Source organism: Schistocerca americana, chromosome 4, assembly GCF_021461395.2.
Source record: "Schistocerca americana isolate TAMUIC-IGC-003095 chromosome 4, iqSchAmer2.1, whole genome shotgun sequence".
NCBI classification, from domain to species: domain Eukaryota; kingdom Metazoa; phylum Arthropoda; class Insecta; order Orthoptera; family Acrididae; genus Schistocerca; species Schistocerca americana.
This window is the reverse complement of record NC_060122.1, coordinates 398432513-398452218: the sequence shown is the minus strand read 5'-3', so window position 1 is coordinate 398452218 and position 19706 is coordinate 398432513.

The window sequence follows — 19706 nt, the reverse complement described above, 5'->3', positions numbered from 1 at the left end:
AAAGCAGGCAAAAAGGAATACAAATGTCTCAAAAATGAGGTCGACAGGAAGTGCAAAATGGCTAAGCAGGGATGGCTAGAGGACAAATGTAAGGATGTAGAGGCATATATCACTAGGTGTAAGATAGATGTTGCCTACAGGAAAGTTAAAGAGGCCTTCGGAGTAAAGAGGACCACTTGTATGAATATCAAGAGCTCAGATGGAAAGCCAGTTCTAAGTAAAGCTGGGAAAGTAGACAGGTGGAAGGAGTATATAGAGGGCCTACACAAGGGTGATGTACTTGAGGGCAATATTATGGAAATGGAAGAGGATTTAGATGAAAATGAAATGAGAGAGATGATACTGGGTGAAGAATTTGACAGAACACTGAAAGATCTAAGTCAAAACAAGGCCCCAGGAGTAGACAATATGCCATTAGAACTACTGATAGCCTTGGTAGCCTGACAAAACTCTACATCTGGTGAGCAAAATGTATGACAAAGGTGAAATACCCTCTGACTTCGAGAAGAATATAATAATTCCAATCCCAAAGAAAGCAGGTGTTGACAGGTGTGAAAATTACCAAACTATCAGTTTAATAAGTCATGGCTGCAAAATACTAACATGAATTATTTACAGATGAATGGAAAAACTGGTAGAAGCTGACCTTGGGGAGAATCAGTCTGGATTCCATAGAAATGTTGGAGGCAATACTGACCTTATGAATTATCTCGGAAGATAGAGTAAGAAAAGCAAACTTACATTTCTAGCTTTTGTAGATTTAGAGAAAGCTTTTGACAATGTTGACTGGAATACTCTCTTTCAAACTCTGGAAAGGAAGCAGTGGTTGGGAAGGGAGTGAGACAGGGTTGTTGGCTATCCCTGATGTTATTCAATCTGTATATTGAGCAAACAGTAAAGGAAACAAAAGATAAATTTGAAGCAGGAATTAAAATCCACAGAGAAGAAATAAAATTTGTGGAATTTGCCAATGACATTGTAATTCTGTCAGAGACAGCAGAGGACTTGGAAGAGCAGTTGAATGGAATGGACAGTGTTTTAAGGGAGGATATAAGATGAACATCAACAAAAGCAAAATGAGGATAATGGAGTGTAGTCAAATGAAATCTGGTGATGCTGAGGGAATGAGATTAGGAAATGAGATACTTAAAGTAGTAAATGTGTTTTGTTTTTTGGGATGCAAAATAACTGATGATGCTCGAAGTAGAGAGGATATAAAATGTAGACTGGCAATGGCGAGGAAAGCATTTCTGAAGAAGAGAAATTTGTTAACATTGAGTATAGATTTAAGTGTCAGGAAGTCTTTTCTGAAAGTATTTGTATGGAGTGTAGTCATGTATGGGAGTGAAACATGGATGATAAATAGTTAAGACAAGAAGAGAATAGAAGCTTTCGAAAAGTGGTGCTACAGAAGAATGCTGAACATAAGATGAGTAGATCATGTAACCAAGAGGTACTTAACAGAATTGGGGAGAAGAGGAACTTGTGGCACATCTTGATTAGAAGAAGGGATCAGTTGGTAGGACATGTTCTGGGGCATCAAGGGACCACCAATTTAGTATTGGAGGGCAGCATGGAGGGTAAAAATTATAGAGGAAGACCAAGAGATGAATACACTAAGCAGATTCAGGAGGATGTAGGTTGCAGTAGTTACTTGGAGGTGAAGGAGCTTGCACAGGATAGAGTAGCATGGAGAGCTGCATCAAACCAGTCCCTGGACTGAAGACCACAACAGCAACAATAAACTGTTATTTTGGAATGATGTGCTAACAATAATAATGTGTCTTCTCTGAAGGGAAGTATCAGGACCTACAGGTTTTGAAGGAGTATTGTGGACAAGAGGCTAGAGTGTTTTACACAAGTCTTTTACATAGGCTGAGAAAAGCATTTTGGAATAAAGTGATATTATATCTTATTCTTATTACCACCATATCGCATAAGATAAAATAGCAAAGAGAAATTGTATCTTTATTATTTCAAACACTGATTCTCATTACAAAATATTTGACACAAAATGGTTAATGAAAAACATAGTTTTACTTGCAATAGCTTCTTTTCTGCTCTATAGAAGTAGCGTGTTTTCCCTTGTAATACATGACATTACTTTATGTATTATGCCAACAAAACTACAACTTAAATATTTGCCACGGAAATTTATAATAAATTTAATATATGTAATATGTCCTTCCAAATGACTCTATTATTCATTAATTTTATCCATTAGTAACCATGAAATCCAGTTTCAAATGTAAAAATTGCTCTCCTGAACACTTTAATAACGTGGACAAAGCACATTCTTTTCCTGTCCTATTCATGTGGAAACAAAATGAGCTTTCCAGAACTTATTCAGATGAGACTTGCATAGTTTCTTTGCACAATGATCAGTCATCTGCTGATAAAGGATGTGTAATATTTGACAAACTGTATTAATTTCAGACTGTTCGATCCTGAAACCCTGACAATTCCAGTAATTTTAAGATTGGTGTAACACACTTTTTCTCCTCTGTCCTGTTAAGGTGATTTACTGAAATTGCGCCAGGCAAAAGCTGGGAGGGTTCCTTTCAAATGGAATGGCCAGTATCCTTCCCCATCTTTTAAAAAATCTGAGCTTGTGGTCTGTCTTTAATGACCTTGATGTCAATGGGGTGTTAAACGCTAATGTTTGTATCTTTCTGCTCTCTTCACAGATAACATGTCTAATACAGTTAATTTCAGGAAGTTTTTCCATGATTTTGTCACATACTTTTGTATAAATGTTTCATGTTATCCAGCCATCAACCTTGCTGTATGGTACTATTCTAGAGACATTTCTGGTAATCTTCTTGAGGGGCCACACTGGTCCAATGTATCACATCACTGGCAGATACAAGAAAGATCTCCACAGACAATACTCAGCAATGTCACAAAGATGTTGTACTTACTAAAGAAACATCAATGTAGAAGAACAAGAGTATTGTATAGCTTTCATGCAAAACAATTTACTAACTTTGGAGACATTCTGTGAGTAGTTTACTATCTTACTTCACGCATTTCTATCAAAACAAGTAAAGTGTTGCTTGAATAATTTGTGGCATACAAAACTATTACTTGTACTATTTATGACATGTAATCTTACTAAATTCATATCAATTGAACTTGATTACAAAATTTTAATATATATATTTCAATCATTTCATCTTAATGTATAATGAAAATATGAAAGCTTATAACTTAAGGTTGAAAGCTCTTCCTAGGGTTTTGCCCTGGATTTACTTGAGACTTGTGTGGTCAGAGTAGCATAAAAATAGTGCTATTAATGTTCATGTAGATGAAACATGTGTACTACAGAAATAAGAAAAATAACACTTACACTTGAAAACTTGAACAGAAAAATGTTATACTATGAAAACCTAAAATGCAGAACAATTTTATATGTGTGATATTAACAATACTGTTTTTATGAAGATATTGGCAATGAGGATGTGATCCAGTCATGTAGCAACCAAGTAACACACAAAACTGAGCCAAGTAACACAAATACAGCTTTATTCATAAATCTCTGAACAGTAATGGAAATAAGTCTCTTTTGACTTCACATGTATCAAGACAAAAGAAAAATACAGAAGGAGCAACATAAGCAATATGCAGAACAACTGATATGAGTGGTACAAACTAAAAGAACATACTGAGAGTGAGTCAGTGCTGCTCTGCGCAAATTTAGGCATGAATAACAGGTAGTGTGGCAGGGACCATGCCAGATGCATCCTTCCTACAAGCGACCTCTAGTGGCTGGCCCACGTGCATACAGCTGGTGGATGATTTAAGAACACACACAAGGTGACACTACATTCAGCACACTCACACTCATATGCATTAGTAGCAGGATACAGCAATAGCAAATGATGAACATTTATTATGTCAAAAATGGAAAGCAATATTTACTAGTTGAAGATTTCTGCTACCATTGGGAGCCATGTCTAGTTGCAGTTAAGAGCACTTGTGCACACATTATCATCACTGCTGTTGTTCATTTTTTGGTGGCTTCTTTCTCAAAATGAACTTTTGTAGATTATGTTTTAACCATTGTCTTCTGTGGGAGAAGAATGTAATATGTTAATTGCAATGAACACAACCAAATTGTATACCAACAAATTGTAATAGGACAACTAGATCTGATGTGATCTGGTCACCATTATCAGGATATTATCAATCATTAAACTGGTGTGAATTATATTACTTCTATGTATTTATTTGTAGATGATAGTATAACCTGAATTTTAATCTTGCTCATGTTTCATGAACATTTTGCTGGAAGTAGTATGATAACATTGTGAGTTCATGGTCAAGGGTATAGAGCCTGAAACTTCAGAATTATGAAATTTTCTACTACTCAATTAAATTAAGTAAAAAATGGTGCTGACCATTAGCTAAACAATGTGCGCAGAGATTGTGCTGCATGTGATTCTCTACCATCCAAGACAATAAAAGAAAGTGCAAAGGTAACAGATAAAAATTATTTACATGCAAAAATGTTAATTTGCCTTCACATAAGAATGAAAGTCATTACTATCTTGTTATATGCATTACTATGTGCAATAAGAGTTCTTGCTTGCTAAGACAACAGTTTAAAATAATTTATGAAAGAAATAACTTCAGTTTGGTTCAAAAAAGAATCTTAGTGAAATTAAATTATCGTAAAAGTAATAAAAGCTAATTTATTTCAGACTTCAAGAAGACTGTAATATATAAATTGAAGGTGGAGGGAGGAGAAAGGAAAGGAAAGGGAAGACTATTGGTGTCAGCCGCATCGGGACTTTATGCAGAATCAGTGGCGATGAGTGATTATGTGTGCTGGACTGTGATTCAAACCCAGGTTCTCTTGCTTACTAGGCAGTTGCATAAACCACTGTGGCACCCAGAACACAGTATTTATTGCAGCTGCACAGACAATCTCAGCATGCCTCTGAGCCAACCCACACTCCTACCCAGCACTACCTATCCACAGCCCCTGTCCATGTCCTCTTTCCTCACTAGCCGGAGATTCCAGTAGGAGGTCAGAAGTAACTGTGCATCCACTGAAGAAGGTGGATTCTTGCTCATTAAGATGAATCAATTATATGAAAGCAGGTCACTGACAGGGACTGTGGATAGGTGGCACTGGATGGGAGTGTGGGTCAGCTGAGAGGCAGTCAAAAGAAATGGTGGTAATATTAAGACTGCAATGGTAATTCCACTGTTAAATGCAGAGGAGAGAGCAGGAAGGTGAAAAGAGTACATTGAAGGCCTCTATTAGAGGGAGGACTTGTCTGATGATTTGAAAGAAGGAGAAACAGGAGTTGACGAGAAAGAGATAGGGGATCCGGTATGAGAACAGAATTTAAAAGAGCTTTGGACGACTTAAGTCAAATATGACAGTAGGAATAGATAATATCCCATCGGAATTTCTAAAATTGTTGGGGGAAGTGGTGACACTACGACTGTCAATACTGATGTGTAGAACGTACGAGACTGGTGAAATATGATCTGACTTTTTGGAAAAATAAACATACAACACATCAGCCTCAGTTGCAAATAGAAACCAATCTTTACCTAGGTTTCAGCCAAAATAATTTGGCCTTCTTCAGAAGCTATTGAGACTAAACTATGGCAAGCCAAAGTTTGGCCATGTCTCTCTGTGATTAGTTCCGGTGCAGCTCTTGCAGCCTACCGACCTCGTCCGTGCAGTGGGGCCTGCTATTTCTCTTCAGCTAAGTAATGTAGATTTATGACTGGTTACTACAGTGCTATAGTTTTATACTTGACATGAACAAACTTTGGCATGCCATAGCTTTTGAAGAAGGCCAAATTATTTTGGCTGAAACCTAGGTAAAGATTGGTTTCTATTTGCAACTGAGGCTGACATGTTACATGTTTAATTATCACAGTTGCTGACGGGACTGTATGATGTTAAAAATTCTTGAAATTTGGAAAAAATATCATCCACACAACTTTGAAGACAGCAAGAGCCAACAAATGTGAGAATTATCTCTCAACCAGCTTAACAGCTCATGCATCCAAATTGCTGACAAAAATAATATACAGAAGGCTAGAAAAGAAAATTGAGGATCTGTTAGATGATGATCAGTTTGGCTCTATGAAAGATAAATGCACCACAGAAGCACTTCTTACATTGAACTTAATAATGAAAGCAAAACTGAAGAAAACTCAAGGCACATTCATAAGATTGTTGACTTGGAAAAAGCATTTGACAGTGTAAAATGGTGCGAGATGTTCAAAATTCTGAGAAAAATAAAAAGACAGGCAATATACAATATGCACAACAACAGAGAATCAAAAATGATACTTGAAGACTAAGATAGAGATACAGTCTTTTGTTCCTACTGTTCAGTCTGTGGACTGAAAAAGCAATGGTGGGAAATACTATCAATGATAAAATTTGCTGATGACATTGCTGTTCTCACTGAAAGTGAAGAAGAATTATAGGAGTTGTTGAATGGAATGAACAGTCTAACATGTACAGAAACCAAAGAAAGTCGAAAGTAATGAGTCAGGTATGGCATGCCACAGGGCTTTGTACTGGGGCCATTGCTGTTCTTAATATTTATAAATGATTTGCCAAGCCATTTATCAACAGCAGATGCAGTATTGTTTGCTGATGACACCAGTCTATTTGTCAAAGTTATGAATGAAACTGACGAACTGGAGAGAGTCACAGAAGAAGCAAACATGTGGTTTACAAACAACAAATTAATTGTTAATGACAAAAACAGTTTGGATGAACTTCAGACATATAACAAACAAAGTAAAATCTGACCTAACTGTAAAACTTGGGCAGTGTAAGATAGAGTTAACCCCCACACTAAATTTTTAGGATTATGGCTAGATGAATATTTAATGTAGGAGAAACACACAGAAATGTTAAACAAAAAATTAAGTCAGTATTGTTATGTTCTTAGAATACTGAAAAATTCCTGTAGTGCTGAAGCAGTGTTATGTTCATACTTTGCACTCATACATAGCACACTAAGATTTGGTGTCAAATTTTGGGGGAATACCAGTTTGGCCAAACACTCATTTGTGCTTCAAAAGAGGGCAATAAGGATAATCAGAGGTATGATACACAGAGAATCATGTAATCAAGTTTTCAAGGAACTACAAATCATGACTCTACCATGTATCTACATTTATGAAAGTATATGTTTTATGAAGGCACACCAGAAACATTCTTTGTTAAACAGTTAAATTCATAACTACAAAACGAGAAATAGCGACAACTTTCATAGAGAAAGTCACACAAAAGCTATGAATCAAAAAAGTGTTCTTTATCAGCCAAAAATCTTATTTAGTGCACTAACAAAGGAAATTAAAAGTATACCAAAATTCCACACATTCAAAAAAGAACTTAAAAAACTGTTAATTAGCAAGAGTTATTATAGCGTCAAGGAATACTTAAATCACCAGCATTCAATATACAGTAGCCTATTTCCTTCATCGTAATGACCCAAAATGCTTATTGAAAACTAAATTGTATTCATCTATTATTCTAATTTAGCATATTATGAATGTTGTTACGCATATGGTTTCATGTGATATGTAATAATATTTTATTTATGGACATATAATTGTAAATCTTCTCATGTCCTATTTTCTATGTAAGGCAATGTATGACAAATCCTATATCATTTTTATAATGATGAGATACAAGGATGCTAAGTGAATAAAAAATATATAAATAAAATAAATGAGTAATAACAGAAATGAGAACAGTGAAAAACTTAACATCAGGATTGGGGATCATGAAGTAGAGGAAGTTAAGGAATTCTGCTACCTAGGCAGCAAACTAACCCATGATGCATGGAACAAAAAGGACATAAAAAGCAAATTGGCACTGATCAAAAGAAGTTTGCTAGTATCAAACATAGGCCTTAATGTGAGGAAGAAATTTCTGAGAATGTATGTTTGAAGCACAGTATTGTAGGGCAGTGAAACACGAACTGTGGGAAAACCAGAACAGAAGAGAAGCCAAGCATTTGAAATGTGGAACTACAGAAGAATCTTGAAAATTAGCTGGACTGATGAGGTAAGAAAGGAGGAGGTTCTCTGCAGAATCAGCAAGGAACAAAATATATGCAGAACACTGACTAGAAGAAGGGACAAGATGAGAGGACATCTGCTAAGACATAAGGGAATAACTTTCATGTTATTAGAGGGAGCTGTAGATCATAAAAACTGTAGAGGAAGACAGAGATTGGAATACATACAGCAAATAACTGAAGACATAGGTTGCAAGTGCTACTCTGACATGAAAAGGCTCACACAGGAAAGTTCATAGTGGACTGCAACAAACCAGTCACAAGACTGATGACTGAAATATTGTATGGGACGTGTTGTTTGGTGAAACATAGTATTGCATGTGTACAAGTGAGGAACAGAGGCAAAGTTGTAGCTTTCAGTGTGGATAATTTTGGTGCCGAAGAAGTTAATTTGTTAAAGGAAACTTTATTGGCTACATTGGAGATTCAGGATGAAGATTTCCACACAGGTAGTATGGCTGTAATGAGGCACAGTACACTGCTAGGACTGCACTTTGTGAGAAAATTGAAACATTTAAGGGGAATGGATGGGACACATATGGAGGAACTGTTGCTAGAATTTCAAGATTTGTTTTTTCTGCAGATCATTGCCTGCTACACAAGTAACACAACACAGGGTTCCTACAGGAAACAAAGCACTGGTTTATTGGAAGCCATACATAATTCCACAATTGCTGCAACAAGTTTTGTGGAATTCATAAACCAACATTTGGCTGATAGAATTATAGAAGAGAGTACTAGTCCTGGGGGTGGGGGTGTGGGGCAGGAATTGTGATTGTCCCAAGAAAGTCTCTAGCTGGATCAAAGAAATATTGGTATTGTTGCAATTAGTCATTTGTATAGTAAGACAATGGAAGATTCCTACCCAATTCCAAATGTTATGGAGATGATAGATAAAGGATAAAGCCAATATTTCTTGACAATAGACTTAAGGAGTGGATACCTTCAGCTAGAAGTTGCTCCAAAGATAGATTGATAATTGTGATTTCAGCACCTTGGGGCACTGTCAGTATGTAAGGATGCCCTTTGTGTTGATGAATGTGCTAGCAACATTCCAACAGCTGCTGGATGGAGAGCTGAAGTGATTGAAAGTGCATCATTGTCTCATATAACTTGATGGTATAATTGTCTTTTCAAGGAATGTGTTAGAGCATAGACAATGTCTGAGTGAAGTGTTGAAAAATTTATAAGCAGCCCATTTGACACTCACCACAGAAAAACAGAGTGTCCAGTAGTCCAAAAAATCAAGGAATTACAATCTTTCCTTAGTCTCACAAAGTAACATAGTATATGTAGTTGGAGCTTATGGGTGCTCAAGAGTGATGTTATCAGTGCCACAAATTATTATAGAAAATCTGTAAAATGGTTTTGGATATTACCAGGCAACTTACACAGTTGCCTAAGAAAGGAATTAAGTTTTTATAGTAAGAAGAATGCCAGGAAGCATTTGTCTATTTGAAGAGAGTATTAATGGCGAATCTGGTCTTGGGATTTCCAGACTTTCAGAAGGAGTTCATTTTATAATATGACATGTCAAATCACATTCTGTGGTTTGTTTTGAGCCAGGGATTGAGAGGCAAGTACATCCTGATGCCTATGCATAAAGACAGCTGAACAGGTCATAGAAGAATTAGTCTATGACAGAAAGGGGAATGCTTAGCTTGATATACAGAGTGATGTACTTCCAGTGTTACCTGTATGGAAAGAAGTTCAAGGTAGTGACAGACCATGATGCCTTGAAGTGGTTATTTGGTTTGAAGGGCTCACCCACAAGATTGATGAGGTTGGCCTTAAAACTCAATGAATGAGATTACAAAGTATTCCAGAAACCCAGGGGGAAAAAAAACAACCATGGAAACGTGCACTTGTTAGGCAGAAGAACAGCTGTAACACAGGAACTAGGTCACAACCTTGGGGAATGGCAACCAGCACAGAGCACCAACAAAGAGTGCGGCAAGCCACAGTGGTTTAACAGGCACAGTGGATTATTGTGTAGAGAGATGAAACTGGGTTCATGAGTGGTGGTGCCAGCCAACTGAAACTAGAATCGTAATGTGAGATGCATGATTGTATTTCATCAGGGCATGGGGGATACCAGGTGATGTACCTGAGTGACAGAAAATTTTTGATGAAAGGAAAGGAAAGATGATGTCAGTTGATATGTCAGGAAAATGTGCACTCTTCGCAGCAAGTGGATTTGAGTCAGAATCTGGAATTGTTACAGAGGCTGCCAGAAGCAACGGAAACATTCAGTTTCATGGGGATGGACTTGTTAGGCAAATTCAACCAAACATCAGCAGGTGATAGTTTTGTGCTGACTGTAATAGACTACTTTTCTCGTTACATTGAGATGGAGCTGATGCTGGACCAACAGGAAGTCAAGGTTGCACAAGCATTTGTGAATTGGTCAACACTGGAATTTGAAGTGCCAGAGATGATAATTACAGACCAGGGGATGAACTTCATGTCAGACCTGATGAAAGAGTTGTGTTAGTTGCTAAAGGTGAAAAAATTGAGAACCAGTCCACTTCAACCACAAGTTAACAGAAGAATGGAATGAATTCATCAAACAACTGAAAAAATGCATAGTTATTACGTGAACTCACATAATTCAGATTAGGATACATGTCTATCCATCATGGCGAGTGTGTAAAACTACAAATATACACTACTATACGGTTGTCACCATTCAAGGTGGTTTATGGAAAAAAAGATTCCATCACCATTTGATTTGATTAACCAACAAGGTGACGGGAAAGGAAAGGAAGGATGGGCATTTGCTGGAATGGTAAGTGAAGTATGGAGAAAGGTCAGACAAGCAAACACTAAGGTGAGGGAGAAGTGATAGAGAGGCGATGAAATGGCTGGGGACATTACACTGAGGTGACATACCTCCTAATATTGTGCTGGACCTCATTTTGCCCAGAATAACGCAGCAGCTCAACATGGAATGGCCTTAAAAAGTTATTGGGAGTCCCCTGCAGAAATATTGAGCCATGCTACCTCTACAGCCATCCACAATTGCGAAAGTGTTGCCAGTGCAGGGTACGTGCATACACTGACCTCTTGATTAAGTCCCATAAATGTTAGATGGGATTCATGTTGGGTGATCTGGGTGGCCGTATCATTCATTTAAGTTATCCAGAATGTTCCTCAAACCAATAATGAACAATTGTGACCCAGTGATATGGTGCATTGTCATCCATAAAAATTCCTTCATTGTTTGGTAACATGAAGTTCATGAATGGCTGCAAATGGTCTCTGAGCAGCCAAACATAACAATTTGCAGTCAATGACTGGTTGACTTGAACCAGACAATCCAGTCCCTTCCATGTAAACATAGCACCATTATGGAGATGCACCACCTTGTACAGTGACTTGTTAACAATCTGGGCTCATGGCTTCATGGGATCTGCACCACAGTCTAACCATACCATCCACTCTTATGAACTGAAATTGAAACTCATCTGATCAGGGCACAGTTTTCCAGTTCTATAGTTGTGTTATTAGCAAAGGCATAATGCCTGAAAGTTGGTAATCTCAGCACCCTCTTGACACTGTGGATCTTGGAATATTGAACTCCCTAACAATTTCTGAAACTGAATGTCCCATGCGTCTTGCCCCAACTACTATTCCACATTCAGAGTCTGTTATGTCCTGTCATGTAACCATAATCACATTATAAACCTTTTCACCTGAATCACCTCAGCTCTGCCAATGCACTGCCCTTTTATTCTGGTGTATGTAATACTACCACCATCTGTATATGTGCATATCACTATCCCATGATGCTTGTCATCTCAGTGTACCTCAGTATAAGGTGAATCAATGGTTGATTTTGTCAAGCCCATATACCCCAAAGGGAAAGAAAAAAATTTTTTCACATGGTACTATGGCCCATATCAGATACTTGAAGGAACATCAATGGTAAATGTGAAGCTACAACTGCTGACAAGGGCAACTGTGCATGCTGGTCATCTACAACCAAGCAAAGGTATGGCAAAAGCAATTCCACAAGAGGTATTAATGGAAGCAAGAAAAGAAGAAGAAGATGAAGGAGAAGAAGAAGAAGGATGGGTGACAGGAGAGAGATGTCCAGAAACTTCAGGCTCGTTATGCATTAAGGCCAAGGAATTAATTGATAGGTAGAGAGCTTTTTTCAGTTTGTGATTATTTTTCTGTTTGTATAGGCTAGGTTTTATCATAAGTGTATTGAGACATGCTATTTGGAGACAGCAGGCTTCTGGGGGAGGGAAGGTGATATTAGTCCCTGACCTCAGGTTGGCAAATGGAAGAAAGGCTGAAGAGGAAGCACATGATATTCAGGTGTTACACAGTACACTCACATCCAGAAATATTAGTAGATGTTGTAAAGTTTGTGTGAGTAAGAGAAGAAGGAGTGCTGCTGTTAGTGGTAGATGGGGATCAACATGTGCTGATGACTGAGGTGAGGTCCAGTAATGCCAGAATGCAGTAGTCACCATATGCCCAACTAATGCAATTGTGACAAGTAGGAGTACACGCAATGTGAAACACTTCAGGGGTAAAACATGAGGGACACCCTTGCCAAAAAGATATCACTGATACTGAGCCTCAATAAAAAAACACAAACACACACACAAATTTCAAGCTTTCGCAACCCAAGGTTTGCTTCATCAGGAAAGAGGGAAGGAGAGGGAAAGACGAAAGGATGTGGGTTTTTAGGGAGAGGGTAAGGAGTCATTCCAATCCTGGGAGTGGAAAGACTTACCTTAGGGGGAAATAAGGACAGGTATACACTCACACACACACATGCACACACACATCCATCCGCACATATACAGACACAGGCAGACATATGTAAAGACAAAGAGGTTGGGCAGAGATGTCAGTTGAGGGGGAAGTACGGGGGCAAAGATGTTGTTGAATGACAGGTGATGTACGAGGGGTGGCAACTTGAAGTTAGCGGAGGTTGAGGCCTGGTGGCAACGGGAAGAGAGAATATATTGAAGGGCAAGTTCCCATCTACGGAGTTCTGATAGGTTGGTGTCAGTGGAAGTATCCAGATAACCCGGACGGTGTGACACTGTGCCAAGATGTGCTGGCCGTGCACCAAGGCATGTTTAGCCACAGGGTGATCCTTATTACCAAAAAACACTGTCTGCTTGTGTCCGTTCATGTGAATGGACAGTTTATTGCTGGTCATTCCCACATAGAAGGCTTCACAGTGTAGGCAAGTCAATTGGTAAATCACATGGGTGCTTTCACATGTGGCTCTACCTTTGATCGTATACAGCTTCCTGGTTACAGGACTGGAGCAGGTGGTGGTGGAAGGGTGCATGGGACAAGTTTTACACCGGGGGCAGTTAAAAGTGTAGGAGCCAGAGGGTAGGGAAGGTGGTTTGGGAATTTCATAGGGATGAACCAAGAAGTTACGAAGGTTAGGTGGGCAGTGGAAAGACACTCTTAGTGGAGTGGGGAGGATTTCATGAAGGATGGATCTCATTTCATGGCAGGATTTGAGTAAGTGGTATCTCTGCTGGAGAGCCACATTCAGAGTCTGATCCAGTCCCAGAAAGTATCCTGTCACAAGTGGGACACTTTTGGGGTTCTTCTGTGGGAGGTTCTGTGTTTGAGGGGATGAGGAAGTGGCTCTGGTTATTTGCTTCTGTACCAGGCCGGGAGGGTAGTTACAGAATGTGAAAGCAGTTTTCAGGTTATTGGTGTAATGGTTCAGGGATTCAGGACTGGGGCAGATTCGTTTGCCACGAAGACCTAAGCTGTAGGGAAGGGACCGTTTGATATGGAATAGGTGGCAGCTTTCATAATGGAGGTATTGTTGCTTGTTGGTGGGTTTGATGTGGACGAATGTGTGAAGCTGGCCATTGGACAGATGGAGGTCAACATTGAGGAAAGTGGCATGGGATTTGGAGTAGGACCAGGTGAATCTGATGAAACCAAAGCAGTTGAGGTTGGAGAGGAAATTATGGAGTTCTTCTTCACTGTGAGTCCAGATCATGCAGATGTCATCAGTGAATCTGTACAAAACTTTGGGTTGGCAGGCCTGGGTAACCAAGAAGGCTTCCTATAAGCGACCCATAAATAGGTTAGCATACGAGGGGCCATCCTGGTACCCATGGCTGTTCCCTTTAATTGTTGGTATGTCTGGCCTTCAAAAGTGAAGAAGTTGTGAGTCAGGATGAAGTTTAGGCTTGTTATATTGGAGGACAGCACATGGAATGAACAAAGGTGTTTTGGTTGATGGTCTATTGAAATACAACGTTTGGTACCAATCCAAGTGTCTGACATCTGGAGGTTTGGGTGTTAGCAGCATAAAGCAACAGCTGGCCAGTACCAGGTGGGAAATGCCATCTTTTAATCAGTCCCAGTCAGGGTCAGCAAAGGAGGTGAGCCTGCCTTGCTACATTATGAATCAAGTTCAATAAAGCCCATTGCATTTGTTAATAGTGTTTGCCCTGGGACTGCACAGCCAATCACCACCATTAATTCCCAGTGTGACCAACATGCTACAGCTAGGAGATGAGGAACTGGTAGAAGAAAAGCTGTGAGAATGGACTGTGAATTGTGCTCAGGTACACCAGTTCGTAGAGCACTTGCCTGTGAAGGGCAAAGGTCCCTAGTTGAAGTCTCAGTCTGGCACAAATAGTTATAATCTGCCAGGGAGTTTCATATTAGCACACATTCTGTTGCAGAGGGAAAATTCATTCTGGACTCTACTCTAATTCCTCTGTTTGGATTTTCACATAAGTAAAATAATTATGTATAACCTTTGAATAAGTACTTTTAGAATACAATACTTTTGTTAAACAGTTAACAAATCATTGGTAACCTGTTCATTGCATTTACACGGATATTTTTAAACTGTACTTAGAATATACCTGTGCAGATGGCATAGGTATCACAAAAGTTGTGCATAGCACAAGTGGCTATCACTCTACACTTTTTAAGTTTCATGCAATGTTTTACAAAAATTATAAAAATCCTGAGCACACACACTGAAAATTGCCATGGCCAAATAACAGGTAAGTACGTATCTATGTTTACATTTTGCATACGTGTGTGACCTAAAACTTCAAACTGCTTCTTATTCACTGAATGTATTTTGGGTTTGTTTGGAACCTGATTACTCATGGTCTGGTTCTAGAGACCTCAAAATCTCTAGACCCTTGAGATTTTGGAGTTTTGGAGCACCCTTCTCAGAATGGAGGCTAGCGGTGGGCTGCCCATCCCCCCTCCCTCCCGCTGCCTTTGTCTATCAATGATCAAACTACCAATAGAAGATAAACAATGACAATAACTTTTTAGCACAACTGAGGAAACAGAACTTTTTTCCCACTTAGCCCCTGTCTTTCTAATTTATGTGGTTAAATTTAGCTGGCATAAGAATGAATTGCTGTCAGACTCTAAACAGAGTTTACAGCTGAGGTAGCCTCTCTCTTAAACATAATATACCATAGATCCCTTGAACAAAAAACTGTGTCTAGTCGTTGGAAGAAAGCACAAGTTGACACTCACGTTACAAGATGGCTAACATAAGTAACCCACAAAACTGCAGTCCACTTTGAGAATGGTAGAGAGTAGAAATCAGTCATTGTTTCCATTATACTTTATTGGAGCAGATTCAGATTTTGGCTAGTAACTAACCATTATCAATGCCAAAAATACAAGAAGCACATAGTCAGAGCATAGTACACAAAAATTACAATTTGTGACATAACCTACATCACTTGTGCATTAAATTACATACCAGCATTTCAGAGTTGTTCTACATGCTCTAGTATGGCTACACCTGTTGTTCGGGCTCCTGTCACAATTCATTAAAGACTAATGTGTTGTGAAGGTAGGCTTCGTACAGAACACATCAGTTGGCTGTGAACTACGTAATAGGTAACCTTCATAGTAAAGCAATTATGATCTCTAACAAAACTTAAAATTTAAATAGGAATAAAATAAAATAAAATACAAACAAAATTATTGATGTTGTTGTACTGACTTACTGCCACATCTAAGATTTTTTTTTCTTTGTTGTTTTTTCATCCCTGCACTCCCTGTACGAGTGGGTGGTGGGCTATTAGTGGTACAGGCAACCCACAGAAATATATACACCAAATTTAAAACTTTTTAAAGGTGCAAAATAAATGGAAATTTTGAGATATGTGATGGATGAATTTTTGCACTAATAGTAAAAAACATTAATAATAATAGGTAAGATGAAATACAACAAGTGCAAATTTAAAACATGTTGCCAAACCACTGATATGTAAAAGAAGCACTTTCCTGTCACTGGCAATTGGAAGGACCTGCCATGGATAGGGAGTATGTTGTTGAAGGGGAAAAAGTTTGCTGATAAAGAGAGTAGTAATGTGGTGGTATAAGGATGGAGGACTGGAGCATTGCAGCGATGGAGTCGGAATAGCTATTGGGCCAGAAGAGCAGATGAAGTAGAGGGGGGAACTGGTGCTATTAATAGTTATTGGGAAAAGGGGGCTGACAAAAGAAAGGCAGAAGGGAGAAAAGGGGTAAGGATATGTGGGGAGGGGAGGGAGAGGAAGCCCTGATAAGATTGATTGGGTAGGGTGGACCTATAGCTGGTAGGAGAGGTAAATGACCTGGGAGGAGCGATGGCTGAAGTTTCTTTGGGAGGGCATATCGAGGATGTGTAAGTGGAGGGTTGGTGGAATGAGTTGCCCAGCAGCTTATGAGGATTAGAAAATAGAGGAGAAATGATAGGATTATTGGAGTTGAGTTTGTAGGTGATGTAGATTGTTCCAAGGTGTCCAGTGTGAGTGAAGAGAGACAGGAAGTGATGAGTTAGTAAAGGATCCTTATGGGATAAGGTAAACAGATGTGGAAAGCAAGGCAGAGTGCATGATGCTTCAGGATCTGGAGGGACTTACAGAAGTTGGGAGAGGCAGATATCTGTGCAACATTTGCACAGCAAAGGATGGGGCGGCTGAGTGATTTGTACCTGTGAAGGACAGAAGATGGTTGTAGTCCCCATGCTTAGCCTATTGTGTGTTTTCTTTTGTATGGTTAGTAGTATGGGACTTCCACATTAGTTGCTGTCATTTAAAACACTTGGATTAACTTTAGACTACCTGCACCTTTTGTCTCCATGACTTCTACCTCACTGTTTATGACCATTCCATCTAGCTAGCTAACACACTGAATACCCAGGACTATGTGTTAGTTAGCTGGATGGGGCAGTTATAAGTGGTGAGGTAGAACTCATGGAGACAGAAAGTGCAAGTAGTGCATCCTATAATTATCACCTGGGTCTTGGAGGTGTTAATATTAATGAGTTATTGGCTACATCATGAGGTAAAGTGATTGAGGTGGATTTGGAGGGATTGTTGGAATTTTTGGAGTGTAGCATGGAGGCTGAGGAACACAATTACGAGATAACATTATAAGGTATGAAAAATCCAGGTTCACTCCTTGTGAGCCAATTATTTCGTTAATTTTTAAAAAACAGGTAATATCAGTTTCATAAAAAATTGTAAACCACTAGGAGGCACATGATGTACACTGCGACTATTGGAATTGATTTGATGTGAATATCTTTTTCTTTTGTGCTGATTTTTAATCGTCATGATGAAGTATATGGCTCCTCTTACTTCCTGAGTAGTTCATAGATGGCGCTGAATATCACCAAGATTTTTAATTATAAGTACAATAAAAGAACATATTGAATTGCTGTTGTTAACAATGTACATGCATCTAAATCAAAATAACGTGTAAAAAATTACATAGGTTCAATTTTACAGCCATCGTACTCAAACTGTATTACATCAGTGGCTGCTACAAATTGGCTTGAAGTGAGGACCTATTTCATGCCCCCGGGTTGATATCCTTCACTGCTTCCAAGCAAGCAGTTTTCAAATAATTCTAATAAATGGGCATTTTTCATGATGACTTTACCATTAACCAGGTTGCAGCCAACAAGTTTCTAATGGCAAAAGACGTCCAGCTGTTCTAGTAGATTGAGGAACGTGCCCTCCCAAGACTTATGCAGCATCCTGACATCAAGCGTCAAAGTTGGCAACTTATGTTTTGTTGTAATAAATGAGGAGCCATACTCTATTTCTCCATGGCACCTTTTTCCAAATGCAATGTTTTCCCCAAACCTAATTTCCAGCCTCCTTCCTGTTTGGCCAATGTAATAGATCCCACAGTCTGGACAATCAGTTGTATAAACTCCAGAAGCATGAAATAAATAATTTGTATCTACAGGATGTTGCAAAATACTAGTACATCCTAGGTCATTTGTTGTACTCTCGTATTATACTTTCTAAAGAAAGATGCAATCCTTGTACTCATTTTTCCATAGTAAGGTAAACTAACAAACTTATTACTTTATTTTGAAACCACATTATTGTAAGGGGCCATCTTATTTCTGTATTTATTAGCCATATTTTTATATATTAACTACAGAGTGATGTAGCTAGTTATTCAGTTTTGCAATGAGTCTTATTACTGCCTTTTATTCTTCATGTTCATTTCCTAATGGAAGGTAATTTGATGCTACTGTCCAATGTTATTGATCTATCTAGGAACATAATTTGAACTCAAATGTAGTAAAATATCTTGAAGAGAATTACCACCTCCAAGCTAACCAGGATAGATTCCTAAAGCATCATTAATGCACTATAATTCATGTTGTTCTCAGATGATATTCTGAAAGCCTAGATTACGGCAAACAGATGAATGTGTTATTTCTTCATTTCCAAAAACTATATGATAGAGTATCACACCAATTATTAATGAAGTTCAATCATGTGAGATATCAAATGAAATTTGTGACTGGAGTGAGATTTATAACTCACTTTATTTGTTCGAAAATGTAGAACTGTAGCTTCATGAAATGCTAAAATTTTGTATTCTATGACTACAATATCAATCAGCCACAATTAGAATCAGCCATCTCACACAATTATCTTCTTGTAACAATGTCTATAGAATAACAATATAGTCTAACTTGTAGGTAATTATAGACTAAGTTGCAGGTCGCAGAGGGTGGGCTTACTGGTAGTTGTGAGCTCCAACGTCAGGCACGTAATGGGGCCCCTTAGGGATATGCCAGCAAGAGAGGGGAAGAAAACCAATGTGCACTCCGTGTGCATACCGGGGGGAGTCATTCCAGATGTGGAAAGGGTCCTTCCGGATGCCATGAAGGGTACAGGGTGCACCCATCTGCAGGTGGTCGCTCATGTTGGCACCAATGATGTGTGTCGCTATGGATCCGAGGAAATCCTCTCTGGCTTCCGGCGGCTATCTGATTTGGTGAAGACTGCCAGTCTCGCTAGTGGGATGAAAGCAGAGCTCACCATCTGCAGCATCGTCGACAGGACTGACTGCGGACCTTTGGTACAGAGCTGAGTGGAGGGTCTGAATCAGAGGCTGAGACAGTTCTGCGACTGTGTGGGCTGCAGATTCCTCGACTTGCGCCGTAGGGTGGTGGGGTTTCGGGTTCCGCTGGATAGGTCAGGAGTCCACTACACGCAACAAGCGGCTACATGGGTAGCAGGGGTTGTGTGGCGTGGGCTGGGTGGTTTTTTAGGTTAGATGGCCTTGGGCAAGTACAGAAAGGGCAACAGCCTCAACGGGTGCAGGGCAAAGTCATGACATGCGGGG